Here is a 15,147-nt window from a genome sequence, read left to right on the forward strand (position 1 = left end):
AGCAGGAGTAGTACCTTAAAGTATGAACTTACAGAGCAAATTGTAGAAATCAAACATTCTGTCTCTACCCTGTGTGTGTCCTAAATCGTCTCAGTCATGTCCGACTCTTTGTGACCCCATGGACTGTAGCCTGCCAGGCTCCTCCCTCCATGGGATTCTCCAGGCAAGAATACTGGAGTGGGATGCTATGCCCTCGGTGCAGGGATTGAACCCACATGTCTTATGTCTCCTGCCTTGGCAGGTGGGTTCTCTTAGGAAGCCCTGTCTATACCCTGGTATAGTACAATAGAAAGAGCCAGGCCTCAGCAGGCCAGAGCCCTACTTTTGACTCCCAGCTCTGCTGTGTGATCTTGTTCATGCTCCTGAACTCTGAGACCCAGTTCTGTCATCCACAAATGGGCATAATAACACCTATCTTTCAGAGATTTTTGTGAGGATTAAATGAAAAATGCCTGGCTCATCTTTCCAAATGTTGACTTTGTAGTTGAAATTATGATTGACTCTCCCATAGAGCATGAATGAAACAGCAATTTGATATTCTGCCAACAGATACAAAGGAGGCTGCTGGATTTTTAAAAACAAAAGGGCTCCAAATACATGTGAACTGTTTACATTGACATCGAGTGGTCCCTTAATTTACTCTGTATGCTCAATCATGTCTGACTCTTTGCAGCTCCATGGACTGTAGCTTGCCAGGCTCCTCTGTCCATGGGATTCTCCAGGTAAGAATCCTGGAGTGGGTTGCCATTTCTTTCTCCAGGGGCTCTTCCCAACCCAGGGATCAAACTTGCTTCTCTTGCGTCTCCTGCATTGGCAGGCAGGTTCTTTACCAGCCCAGCTACCAGGGAAGCCCAATTTATATTGAGTGGTCCCTTAATCCAGTTTCTATCAGGGGAGTTCTCAGAGGGAGTAAGGAGAACACAAACAAGCCAGAATGTGTGCTATTTCTGGAGCCTGAAAATGAAAAATCCAGTAGCAGAATAACCTTTCTGGTGCTAACCAGTTTCTGGAGCTCTGGTAACTTGCAAAAATTAATGAAGCAAGACCTCTGTCTTTCTCAGAGACAGAGTCAAAGAGTCCAGTCATTCAGATCCAAACAGCCAGTAGTAATAATAGGTTGGAGGATATTGGATGTTTAGGTATGGGAGGTGGGAACTAGAGTGAAGGTTTGTGTTTTTTTTTTTTTTAATTGAAATATAGTTGATTTCCAATGTTGTGTTACCTGCTGGGGTTCAGAAAAGTGATTCAGTTATACATATACCTGTAAATATATGGGAACTAGTTTTGAGTGAAACATGCCACAGATGAGCCCTGGTGTGGATCTGAGGCTGCCTTCCTTTGGCATTTTTAAAATTAAATTCCTGAGTCTTGACAGCATTTCTCTGGAGCCCTTCCAAACCCAGGATCCAGCCTGGGGGATCCAGTCCGCTTCCCAGATAGTCTAGAGTTCTTTCTTTCTGTCCCCTGGAGGTACTCACCAGACCCCCTCCGGCTGACATCATGGCCAGCCCCACATGGATTTTCACTTGAATTACTGACTCTCCCTTCTCGTTCAGGGTGTGTGTCATAGCCAGTACACGCTTCACCAGGACACCAGAGAGGGAGATTCAGGCAAGAGAGAAAGAACTGGGAAAGGTATGTGACTACATCCAAGGCACTTTCACATTTGGAAATTAACTTAAGTCACTGAAACCTTATGAAGCCAGGAGGACATAATACTTATTTTTACTTCGTTAATAAGTTTCAGTTTGCTGGTAATAAAACCTGGTTACTTTAATAACAAAATTTTTGAAATTATAGAAAAGAATTACATGATTTTGCTACATGAAAAGAAATGATTAAAATTTGTTATTTTATTCAACATCAGCCTAAAAGAGTTATTTTTGTTCTTTGTTTCTCTCACCTTTACTGTAAATGATAACGACAACAAAATAGCTATCATTTATCAAAATAGCTATCATTTATCACAAGTTCATAATAAGTAGAAGTGAAAATGAAAGTGTTAATTGCCCAGTTGTGTCCTGCTCTTTGTGAACCCTCTATAAGGCTCCTTTGTCTATGGAATTCTCCAGGAAAGAATACTGGAGTGGATAGCCATGGCCTTCTCCAGGGGATCTTCCCTACCCAGAGATCAAAGCCGGGTCTCCTTCATTGCAGGCAGATTCTTTACTGTCTGAGCCACCAGGGAAGCCCCTCATAATAAGTGGATTCTATGATAAACCTATTTTGTCTCACTTAATCATCACAATAAACCAATATAGTAGATGTTAGTAAGCCCATTTTCCAGGTGAGGCCAAAAGAATTTAAGTTATGCATCGCTTAACATTCTTACACAATTATTTTCTAAGTTCTCACATAATGTTTGTGATTGTGGTTGTTAGTTGCTACATGCTGATAATGTTTCCTCATCCACCCAGTTCCATTTCCCTTGTTAGCGATGATGATTAAAAGAGCTGGTTACTCACCAGCTCACTCACTCATGGTTGCCCACAAGTCTATGCATATTCTTGTCTTGGGATACTTCTGTGTCCGTGGAAAGTAAATGACCAAGTGTACCAATTGAAGTCCTCCCCACTGGGAGGACTTCCTCTCAACACTCGCACAGAGCTACGCCAGAGTAGGGCTGCATGGGCAGCAGTTCGTTTTTGGCTCCAGGTATCAAATGACTCACCTGTGAGGCCTTTTCCTCCTCTGTCGGCTGGCCATAAAGGACTTTCCCTTGTGCACATAGATCCGGGCTGAGGGAGAGACACTGGTGCAACAGCGGTCTCAGTCACCTGTTGGTACAGCTCACTTGTGAGTACTTGTGTTGCTTGTGCCCAGACCTGCCAAACTACTTTCATCTTTCAGCGGACTGCTGGTGGGCCAACCTCAGCTTTTGACTTAGTGTGTCTAAGATAATCCAGTTCATGATGGACAGCTGCAGTAGAGACCATTTCTAAAATGGCCCCCCAAATGTCATATCCTAATCCTTGTAACTTGTGAATATGATAAGCTCTCCCTCCTGTGATGAGACCTGCATGTGTGTGCTTAGTCATGTCCTACTCTTTGTGACCCCATGGAACGTAGCCCACCAGTTTCCTCTGTCCATGGGATTTCCCAGGCAAGAATACTGGAGTGGGTTGCCATTTCCTCCTCCAGGGGATCTTCCTTGCTCAGGGATAGAACCCCTGTCTCCTGTGTCTCCTGCATTCCAGACGGATTCTTTACCACTGAGCCATTGGGGAGGCCCCTCTTCTGTGGTTCTGTTATGCTCTCCAGCACATTTAACCTTAAGATAAGAAGATTATCCAGGAGGGCCTAATCTAATCACATGAACCTTTCAAAGTGAGAGCTTTCTCTGGCTGGTGGCAAAAGAGGAAACCAGAGATTTGAACTGATGGGGGAATTAGGTACACTGTTGCTGGCTTGAGGAGGATGAGGGACACATTAGGAGGAATGCAGAGGCCTTAGGAGCTGAGAAAGGCCCTCAGTTGGCAGCCAACAAGAACAGTCCTACAACCACAAGGAACTGAATTTGGCCAACAACCTGAATGAGGTTGAAAGCAGATTCTTACTTCGAGCTTCCAGATGAGCACTTAGCCTGGTCAACAATTTGGTTTTGGCCTTGTGATTTGCTAAGCAGAGAACCCGTTTGAGCCATTCTGGACTTCTGACCTATATAACTAGGTTAATAAATGTGTATTCCCTTACACCATTATATTTATTTGATTTATATGATTTATTACACATCAATAAAAATATAATGCAGTGTCTCTGCCCACATGTGCTGTGCTTAGTCATTCAGTCATGTCCAACTCTTTGGGACCACTATGGACTGTAGCCTGTCAGGCTCCTCTATCCATGGGGATTCTCCAGGCAAGAATACTAGAGTAAATTGCCATGCCCTCCTCCAGGGGATCTTCCCAACCCAGGGATTGAACCCAGGTCTCCCACATTGCAGGTGGATTATTTACCATCTGAGCCACCAGGGAAGCCCAAGAATACTGGAGTGGCTAACCTATCCCTTCTCCATGGGATCTTCCTGACCCAGGAATCAAACCAGGATCTCCTGCATTGCAGGTGGATTCTCTACTGGCTGAGCTACCAGGGAAGCCCCCTCTGGCCACATAGCCACTTGTTATTCCACGGTCAGCAAGGTCAGAGATACTGTCTCTACCAGGGCCCAGCTATTTTTCCTATGTATATAATTCTCTGCTGCATTTGTCATGGCTTATTCCAGAACTCAGGTGTGTACATGGTGATTCTCCTGCTAGGGCTTGTAATGAATTCTACACAGCATCTTCTCCTTACAGAAGCCCCCAGAGGGCTTCTACAGACACCATAAGGTCTTCTGTATCACGTGGCCCAGGCAGCAGCCTGAACCTGACTGCAGAATCTGTTCCTAGTCGGAGCCTTGGTCAAAGCTGGCAGCCTTCTGTGTCACTTGACAGATGTGTCAGGGCAGTATCACAAGTGTGAAATAAATATGCTGCCTCCAGAACAGAAAGAGGTCAAGCAAGTGTTGTGTTTCCTTTTTGGTGGTGGATGATGCAAGATGCAATAATTTGTCTGTTACTTTGAGAGGATGTCCTGGCAGGCTTCAGACCACCGGATCCTTATCAATTCACGACTGTGGCAGGTCCCTAAGTCTTTATAAGTTTTACTATCTCACCATTTGGACTCCAACACATTTCTCACTCATCTACTATTATTAATATGATATTATAAAAATAGAGGACTATTGAAATATCCTGCAGAATTTCCAGCTTGTCAAATTTCCTTTGGACTATTTTACAATGGATGACAGGAGTTAACTGAGTTCTGGGCATAACCATTGATGTATATGGCTGATGGCCCCATGTGAATGAAAACTACTTTTAAGAGTCCACATAGGTTATAATGGGCTTAGCCCGCCACGCTAGAAGTGGAACAATTAAAGCAGAAACTAATGAGTTTAAAAAGTAGAAAGACAGCAGAAATAGCAATATATTCAAATGGTTGTTCTTTGAAAAATCAACAAAATATGTAAACTAATATTTAAGCTAATAAATATCATTTATTATTTAAGCTTATTTAAGCTAATAAAGAAAAAGCAAGGCCAAATTCACAAAAGAAATGACAGGAACAAAATAACCATGGAAAAGAGGAAATTTTCTAAAAATAAGGCTATTTTGCACAACTCTTTTTAAATAGAGCTGAAGATATAGATGAAATCCATAATTTCTTAGAAAATACAATTTATCAAAATTGTCCATAAAAAAGATAAAAAGTTAAACAACACAATTCCCATAAAATAGCAGTTCTCATTATTGCTGGTCTCAGGACACTTTAATATTCTTAAAAAATTTTGATGACGTCTCAAGAGCTTTTGTTTATGTGGGTTGTTTATCAGTATCTACTATATTAGACATTAAAAGTGAGACCACTGAAATAATATTTAAGAGACAAGCCTGTTACATGTTAACATAAATAGCACTATTTTATGAAAAACAACTGTATTTTCCACCAAAAAAAATTAGTGAGAATAATGGTACTGTTTTACATTTTTGCAATTTTTTTGTTTGGCTTAATCTAAGACAGCTGGATCCTTGTGTTGGCTTCTTTTTTTTAATATTTTATTTATTTACTTATTTGTATGTTTTTGGCTGTGCCGGGTCTTCGTCGCTGTGTGTGGACTTTTCTCCGGTTGTGGCGAGCAGGGGCTACTCTCTAGCTGTCATGTGCAGGCTTCGCATTGCAGTGACTTCTCTTGTTGCGGTGCACACACTGTAGGTGTGGGCTTCAGTAGTTGCGACTCCTGGGCTCTAGGACACAGGCTCAAGAGTTGTGGTGCACAAGCTTAGCTGCTCCATGGCATGTGGCATCTTTTCAGACTGCGATCAAACCCGTGTTTCCTCCATTGGCGGGCCAGTTCTTTACCACGGAGCCACCAGGGAAACCCCTCATGTTTGCTTCTTCATTCAGTATCTTGTTATATATTTGGACTGAAGAATATAAAGAAAATTTAGCTTCATGCAGATATTTAGTTGAAAGGAGAACTTTGCTGTCACCTTGAAAGTGTTATGCGGACCCTTGAGTGTCCTTCAGTCACTTATTTGAGAATCAGTTCCATAGAAGAAACAGAAAAAGTTATCCAAAATTCTGTCTCCCTTTCTCTCTCACACACACAGCATTAAGGTCACATGATTTACGGGAGAATTCTTCCAGGCCCTCAGAGACCAGATAATCCTAATGTTAGAGCCTAGAAAAAGAAAGAAAATTCCCTAACTCTTCCTCTGAAGTAAACACTGATACCTAAATGCAATAAACAGACAAAAAAGAAAATGTATAAATAATTTTTACTTATAAAGATTCATGCAAACATCTCAAAAAGCCAGCAAATATTCTAAGAGTACATTCAAAACAATATACCATGAATAAGCGGGATTTATTCTGGGAACACAAAAATGGTTTGATATTATTCATTAATGTAATATGTAAACAGGTGGCTCAGTGGTAAAGAATCCACCTGCCAAGGCAGGAGGTGCAAGAGACGTGGGTTTGATCCCCCAGTGGGGAAGATCCTCTGGAGAAAGAAATGGCCACCCATTCCAATATTCTTGCCTGGGCAATCTCATGGACAGAGGAGCCTGGTAGGCTACAGTCCATGGGGTTGCAAAGTGTTGGACACAACTTCATGACTGGGCATGGCTTCCCTGATAGCTCATTTGGTCAAGAATCCTCTTGCAAAGCAGGGGACCCCAGTTTGATTCCTGGGTCAGGAAGATCCACTGGAGAAGAGATAAGCAACCTACTGCAGTATTATTGGGCTTCCCTTGTGGCTCAGCTGGTAAAGAATCCACTTGCAATGTGGGAGACCTGGGTTCAATCCCTGGGTTGGGGAGATACCCTGGAGAAAGGAAAGGCTACCCACTCCAGTATTCTGGCCTGGAGAATTCCATATACTGTATAGTCCATGGGGTCCCAAAGAGTTGGACACGACTGAGTGACTCTCATGCATGCAGAATGAAATTCAGCATTAAATTTAAATTTAATAAATTTAACATTTATTAAAAAATTAAATGAGTATTTCTATAGATATTGCAACTCTTCTGATAAAAGTAATTACTCATTCATGATCAAAACATTAATTAAACATAGGAATTAGTGAATTCATTTTGACATAATAAATATATATGTATATTATACAATACATGTATATACTAGAAATGTATAATTCATTCCTAAAGTCAGAATCTTATTTAATAAATAAATACACAAGGTCAGGAACAAGGCAAGGATACCTAGCAAGTCCACTACCATTTAACATGATATTGGAGATAATATAATTGGGGTTTAGTTGATTTACAATATCATATAAGTTTCAGGTATACTGCTGCTGCTGCTGCTAAGTCGCTTCAGTCGTGTCCAACTCTGTGTGACCCCATAGATGGAAGCCCACCAGGCTCCCCCATCTCTGGGATTCTCAAGGCAAGAACACTGGAGTGGGTTGCCATTTCCTTCTCCAATGTGTGAAAGTGAAAAGTGAAAGTGACGTCGCACCGTTGTGTCCGACTCTTAGCGACCTCATGGACTGCAGCCTACCAGGCTCCTCCGTCCATGGGATTTTCCAGGCAAGAGTACTGGAGTGGGTTTAGTGATTTAATTTTTAAAGGTTATATAGTCCATTCATGGTTATTATAAAATATTGGCTATATTCTCTGTGCTTTACAATATATCCTTGTAGTTTATTTATTTTAATATGTAGCAGTTTGTACCTCTTAATCTCCTACCCCATCTTGTCCCTTCCCCCTTTCCTTTCTCCATTAGTAACCATTAGTTTGTTCTCTATACCTGTGAGTCTGTTTCTGTTTTGTTATATTCACTAGTTTGTTTTATTTCTATTTTTTAGATTCTACATATCAGTGATATCATATAGTATTGGTGTCTTTGTCTGGCTTACCTCACCAAGCATAATACTCTCACAGTCCATCCATATTATTGCTGATACTGGAGATTTTAATCAATGCAACCAGACAAGAGAAAACTATTAGAGGGATAAGAATTGAAAATGAGAAAATTAAAATATCTCTATTCATAGATAATATGATAGTATAGTTGTATAGTTGGAAAATTCAAAACTTTTAATGACAAATCTAATGCAAGCAAAACAATTCTATAAGAAATACATATAGATGCACAATTTTAGATAAATAATATATAAATATTAAAATATGTTTATATAAGCAAAACCAGTTACAGGAGATAATAAAAGAGAAAAACCCTATTTTTAAAATAAGGTATATACAATTCTTATCTTTTATAATTTTTATTGAAGTATAGTAGATTATAATATTGTGTTAATTTCTGCTATGATTCAGATTGTATATATATATATACATTCTTTTTTTTAATATTTTCCATCGTGATTAATCACAGGATATTGAATCTAGTTCCCTGTGCTATACAGCAGAACCTTCTTGTTTAGCCATCCTATTTATAAAAGCCTGTATCTACTAACCCTAACCTCCCACTCCATCCCTTCCCCAACCCCCTCCTCTTGGCAACCATCAGTTTGTTCTCTATGTCAAGATCCCGTTTCTGTTTCATAGATAGGTTCATGTGTGCTATGTTTTAGATTCATATACAGGTGATTACACGTGATACAGAAACAAAAACCCACATAAAATATTTAGGAATAAACCAACAAATATACGTGAACTATGTGGAAATTCTAACACAATCTGTTATATGAAGTTTTTACCTAATATTTCAGCACTAGACATCTAGAAAATGAGTTAAATGGTCATAAATAAGAAAACAGGCAGGCTTATAATAGGTAAAAGTTTTAATGGCAAAACTAACACAAGCAAAGCAATTCCATAAGAAGTACATATAAATGCACAATTTAGATAGATAAGCAACATATGAATATGCAAAAATGTTTGTATTTACATAAACAATAACCAGTTACAGGAGATAATGAAAGAAAATAACCCTACTTTCTTAAATGAAGTATATACAATTCTTTATTTCATTATTTTTAATCAATATTTTTAATTGAAGTATAGTTGATTTACAATGTTGTAATTTCTGCTGTGATTCAGATTATACATATATATACACATTCTTTTTTTTAATATTTTCCATATTTTATATGCAGGCTCGGCTCTGAAAGTAGCCCCCTATGTGAGACATTTTGAATCCCTAGGTTATAATAAGCCCATGAATCAGGAGGTGGTGTCTAGCCTCTAGAGAGGGACTATGGCTGCACCTTCTGCCTTCACTGGTTGTCTGGCTCCAGGTCTCTTGTGCCTCTGGGCTATAAGACTGGCATCTGGTGTCAATGTGGTGATTTTGTTTGGTTCTGTCCTCTCTTCTGGTATCACTTTTTGTAATAAAACTTCTGTTTGATCTTCTGGAGTGTTGTTTTATTTGCTACAGCTAAAATCACCAAAGGGTTTTCCTTGTGGCTCAGCTGATAAAGAATCCACCTGCAAGGTGGGAGACCTGGGTTCAATCCCTGGGTTGGGAAGATCCCCTGGAGACGGGAATGGCAACCCACTAGGGTATTCTGGCCTGGAGAATTTAATGGACTGTATAGTCCATGGGGTCGCAAAGAGTCAGACATGACTGAACGACTTGCACTTCACTTCAAAATCATCAAAACCTGAGGAAAACTTTAAAATACTCCCAAAAGGCTTGAAAGGAGACTTGAACAAAGCAAGAGATCTCCCTTGTTCTCTGACAGGACCCTTCAACATCATAAAGTTCTAATTCTCCTGAAGTTAATATATAATCTTAACACAATCATAATAAAAATACCACATTCTTTTCTAGAGGAGTCAACTCCGAAAGTCATGTAGAAAAATAAGCATGCAAGAATAGCCATAAACTCCCCCAAGGAAGAGCTATGAGAAGAGACTAGGCTTGTCAAATAGTAAATGATATTCTAAAGGATCTATAATTAAAACTGGTAAATGAATAGACAGACTATTAGAATAAAATAGCAAGTCCAGGAATAGATCTAAAGCACATGGGAATTTAGCATATGATAAAGATAATATCTTAAATCACCAAGGAAAGCTGGCTCTTTTAATAAGTGGTGTGGGAGCAACTGGATGGCCATTTGGAGATGGATAAAATTGGATCAACGCCTTACACTGTACACCAGAATAAACTCCAAGTGGATCAGAGGTCTGAGTGTAAAAAATAAAATGACACAGGTCATTTTATTTTATCAGAAGAAAACATAATTTAAAAGATTAAAATATTTTATTAGGAGAAAACATAATTTAAAAGATTATTTCAGTGTGGAGAAATTTGTCTAACTCTGTCTCAAAATCCAGACATAGCAACAACAGCAGATTGATGAATTTTTCTACATAAAAATAAAGCAATGTTAGCATGACAAAACTATAAACAAAAATCAAAAGACAGATAATCTAGGGGGAAATATGTGTCACTTATATCAGAGATAAAGATATAATATTCCTAATACACGAAGATGACCTAAAATTCTAGGGTGGGAGGGGGAGATGAAAAACCCAATATAAAAATGAGCAAAAGAGACAGTTTATCAAAAGAAGTATATACTGTTTCTGAAATACCTTTTGTGAAAGAAAGGGAAATAAGAATAAGTGTATATAATAAACACACATACGCTAGAAAGAGCGGTGAGGAAGGGAGGAGGAGAGGAGAGAAAAGAGGAGAGAGAGGAGACAGGATATGTTCTCTCACTACAAAAAACATCAATCAACAAATGTAGAAGAAATGATTCAATTAGAAAACCTTCATTTATAACAGCTTCTGGCAAGGATCATTGGTGGATGCTAAAACTATTAGGTGAATGACTATTGGTGACCAGGGCACTTACATAGTCTCAAATTGTCAGCCCAAAGATGATTTCTAAGCACAAAGGGAAGGAGACCACAAGACCTGCTTTAACCAAGCTAGACCACTTAGTATCACTAATAATGGAACAATCTGACAAAATGGGCCTCTGGTGTGAGGAAAGGAAAATATACGCCACATGCAATCTTCTTGCTAAAACATCTTAACCTGAATCTAGTAATGAGAAAGTGGTAAGACAAATTCAGTATATAGAACTGATATACTGTTAGAACTGATATAGAATATACTGTTATACTGATATACAGTATATTCTATACTGTAGAATCAGAACTGATTCTACAAATCAGTTCACCTGGATTCTAAATATATTGATGTGAATGACCCCTCCAAAAAAAAAGGTGTGGAGACTGTTCTAGGGTAAGCAGGATAAAGAGAAAAACAAATAAATACAATGCAAAATGTTTTGGTTGAACCTTAGATCTAAACAAAAAAGACAAGTATAAGGGACATTATTTAGATGACTGGGGAAATTTGCATATGAACTGAAAATTATATATTATTGTATCAACATTAAATTTCTTGGGTGTCTTAATGATAGTGTGGTTATAGAGAAGAATGTCTTGTTCTTTGGCAATACTTGATATTTAAAAGTGAACTCATGCTGTCTATCACTTATTTTTAACTAGCTCAGCAACAACAAAAATACTAGATAATTATCTGGATCCTTGAAGCTTAATATGAAACATCCATTTTAAAAAGTCTTGCTTGGGAGTTCCCTGGTTGCCTAGGGGTTAGGATTCCAAGCTTTCACTGCCATGGCCCAAGTTCAATCCCTTGTCTAGGAACTGAGATACTACGAATTGCATGGTACAGCCAAAAAAAAAAAACCCAAAACAAAAAAAAATCTGTTGCTTTAATAATGATTTTCACGACACACCCTTAAAAACCTAAATCCCAATTGTTGGGGGTCTGTGTTGAAGGTTTTAGGGACACTCGATTATAAAAATCATCCTAGATGAAATAGTTCTTCAGGCAGTGAACACCCAGAAATGGAGTGGTTGTAACTTGTCGAAGGTTATGGACAGTAAAAAAAGACTACAACATGGAGAAAGAATGCAGCCTTATAATGTAGCCTTAGACTATGTGAAATTTTTTTCTTTTACTTTTAAGGAACATTTTTATCATAGGTATAACATATATGGAGAAAGAGACACAAATCATAAATGTTTAGCTTATTGAATTTCTCCAAAGTGAATACATCCATGAAAATGTTAATTGCTCAGTTGTGTCCAACTCTTTGTGACCACATGGACTGTAGCCCACCAGTGTCCTCTGTCCATGGAATTCTCCAGGCAAGAATACTGGAGTGGATTGCCATTCCCTTCTCCAGGGGATCTTCCCCACCCAGGAATTGAAGCCTAATCTCCTGCATTGTAGGCAGATTCTTTACCATCTGAGCCACCAGGGAAGCCCAAATGACCACCCAGATCAAAACACAGAACATCCAACAGCTCAGAAGCCTCTCCAGGGCTAAGATTTAAAACTCACCTTGAGGATCACTCAGCGGATGCTTTTTTCCACCATTTATTAGGAATACATATTTATTTCATTTTTAAAAGCAAACATTCCTCTGAGTCAGACACCCTGCAATCAGTGCATGTCGCACTTCCCACCAGCATGTCCTTCACTCTCAGTGGGCACTTGCCCTACCATAGGCTGTTCCTATGCTAACATTCTTTTCAGTTAAAGAAGAGACGTTTGTCAGGCTTTCACTGTACAGCGTCCATCTGTTCCTGGCACTCTCAGATTTTCCACTAGGGGAACCACAGGCTCTGCAATTTTCAATCTGCCTGCTTCAGGTGGAGTGCATGGGGCATCTGGCACCAGGGGTCAGCATGAGGCTCTGGCTCAGCCAGTGAGATTATCACATTTTCTGGCTGTAGATTGGTTCACAAATAGGCACAGGACTCAATCAGAGCCAAAGAAATGTAATGAGGATTTTGTTAGGGTGATTGGGAGGGGCACACTCACTCTTCTATTAGACTTGTACCTAGAGGGAGTGTTGATGTGGAAATGCTGAGAGCCATTTGCCTCAATGGATGAGGTGGATGACCCCAGCCTCAGAATCTCCGTGGAGTTGGTTGAGGTCTCCACTGAGACTTTTTCAGAGCCTGGTATCTCTTTCGGCCCAATTCTGCTTCCTTTTATTCTCTTCCACTGTATTGATCAGCCATGAGCAGCCCCAAATAAAGCTGCTATAGCCTGTCTCAGAGTCTGCTTCCCAGGGAACTTTGGCAGGCATGATGCCAAGCACTTACATTCATCGCACAGATGAATTCTGAAGGCACCCTGTGCGTTACACACAGTGCCATCACTCTCAGTCTATGAACTTCATTTTAGAGGTGAGGAAACTGAAGCATACACAGGTTAGGTAACTTACCCAAGGTCACACAGCTATTAATTGACAGCGTCAGGATTCAAGATCTGGTCTGTCTGATTTTAATGACCATGCCTCTAATGATACAAACAAGCCAATGGCAGAACTAAAAAAAAAAACTACTCTAGATTTCCAGATCTTCATAGCCAACGTTCTTGTGCTGGGCTTCCCTGGTGTTCAGTGGTTAAGAAGATGCTTTGCAGTGCAGAAGACCGGTTCCATCCTTGGTCCGGGAAGACTCCACATGCCATGGGGCAGCTAAGCCCATGTGTCACAACTACTGAGCCTGAGCTCTGCGGCCTGCACGCTGCAATGACTGAGCCCATGTGCAGCAGCTACTGAAGTCCGCATGGTCTAGAGCCCGTACTCCACCAGAAAAGTCACCACAATGAGAGCCCCATGCACTGCAACTAGAGAGTAGCCCCTACTCTCCACAACTAGAGAAAGCCGTTGTGCAGCAGTGAAGACCCAGTGCAGCCAAAAAACAAAACAAAACATCTTTGGGCTGAATCAAGGAAACAACTATACATTCTACATGGGCAGATCTCCATGTTTGAGGATGAAAGGGCTGTTTTGAGAGACATGCCCAGTCCCTGCATACCAAGATACCTGATATAGTCACGAGAACAAGGCACGACATGTGAAAATCTAAACCACAAACCAGTAAAAAGGGATCACTTTATCAAATAAAAAGTACACACAATTTACCAGGGAGTACATGATCAGCTGCTAAGTGAGATGTGCAGTCCAGCAGTGCGATACATGCTCCAAGAAGGGAGACATTCCGGGGCTGGAAGGTGCTCCCAGGATGGAGGTGGGCTCAGTTAGGTAGGGCACAGAGGGAGAAAGGCAGACAAGAAGAGACTCAGGGGGACAGAACACATAAGATGCTTTTCCAGAGAAAGAATCAGACTAGCCTGGCCAGATTTAAGTGTCGAAGGAGTTGAGCCTGGAGGCTGGACCACAGGGAGGCTGTGAAGGCTTCTGGGTGGGAGAGTCCTTCCTTCTCGGACCATGGAACTTGTCTCTGGCTCTTCTCCGCTTGGTTCAAATATTGTTTCTCACTTGGTTCAAATATCTTGCCTTCCTTGGTGGCCCTGGAGTGGAATTGAGCTCAGGCCCTCTCGGGCTGGAGGATAAGGTGGGGAGCCCCCAAGGACCCTCTAGCTGGGCATCTCTTCACCTGGCTTTCTGGGCCCGCAGTTCCTCCCACTTCCCCAGTCCCTTTCCTCCCCATATGACTCTCCTCCTGGCTGCTGTAACAAAGCACTACAAACTAGATGGCTTAAGACAACAGAAATGGATCCTCTCAGAATGCTGGAGGCCAGAGTCAGAAATCCAGGTGTCAGCAGGGCCATCTGAGCCTCTGGGGAATCCTTCCTCCCGTCTTCTTGGCTCCTGGTGGAGTTCCCAGCCTTGCAACTGCATCATGCCAGTCTCTGCCTCTGTCGTCACAGGGCATTCTCCCCGAGGAATCGATGTCTCAATTTCCCTGTTCTTGTAAGACACCGGTCACACTGGATCAGAGCCCACTCTAACAACTGCATCTTAACTTGAGGACATCTGCAAAAACCCTGTTTCCAAATAAGGTCACATTCACAGATATCAGGGGCTAGGACTTCAACAGATCTTTTTAGAGGACACATTTCAACGCACAACACGACCTTAGACCTTTTAGACGTGCTGCTTTACTCCTTGCTGGGGAGAGTGGAGGAGAGTGAAGCAGACATATGTTAACAACCCTCCTTCTCCCAAACAAACCCTAACTGGCTTTCTTTAGGATTCTTTAAATCAACAGAGTGAAGTTCCTGGGGGAAATATACCAAGGAACAGGCACTCCTCCAGCAAGTTCCACCTGCCACGAATCCCCACCCCCCCCAAACCAAACCCAAACA

General features: G+C 40.8%; 1 long non-coding RNA gene across 1 annotated transcript; it reads right to left on the minus strand.

Annotated features, from left to right (window-relative positions):
* Positions 1-5,032: 5,032 nt before the first annotated feature.
* LOC129636496 (uncharacterized) lies at positions 5,033-13,535 on the minus strand. The gene is made up of 3 exons (XR_008706949.1): positions 10,838-13,535; positions 7,925-8,008; positions 5,033-6,276 (listed from the first exon to the last, which is right to left on the minus strand). It is a non-coding gene; the product is annotated as an uncharacterized LOC129636496 (long non-coding RNA).
* Between the last annotated feature and the right edge of the window lie 1,612 nt (positions 13,536-15,147).

The sequence above is a fragment of the Bubalus kerabau genome, chromosome 22, assembly GCF_029407905.1.
Source record: "Bubalus kerabau isolate K-KA32 ecotype Philippines breed swamp buffalo chromosome 22, PCC_UOA_SB_1v2, whole genome shotgun sequence".
In the NCBI taxonomy this organism is placed as follows: domain Eukaryota; kingdom Metazoa; phylum Chordata; class Mammalia; order Artiodactyla; family Bovidae; genus Bubalus; species Bubalus kerabau.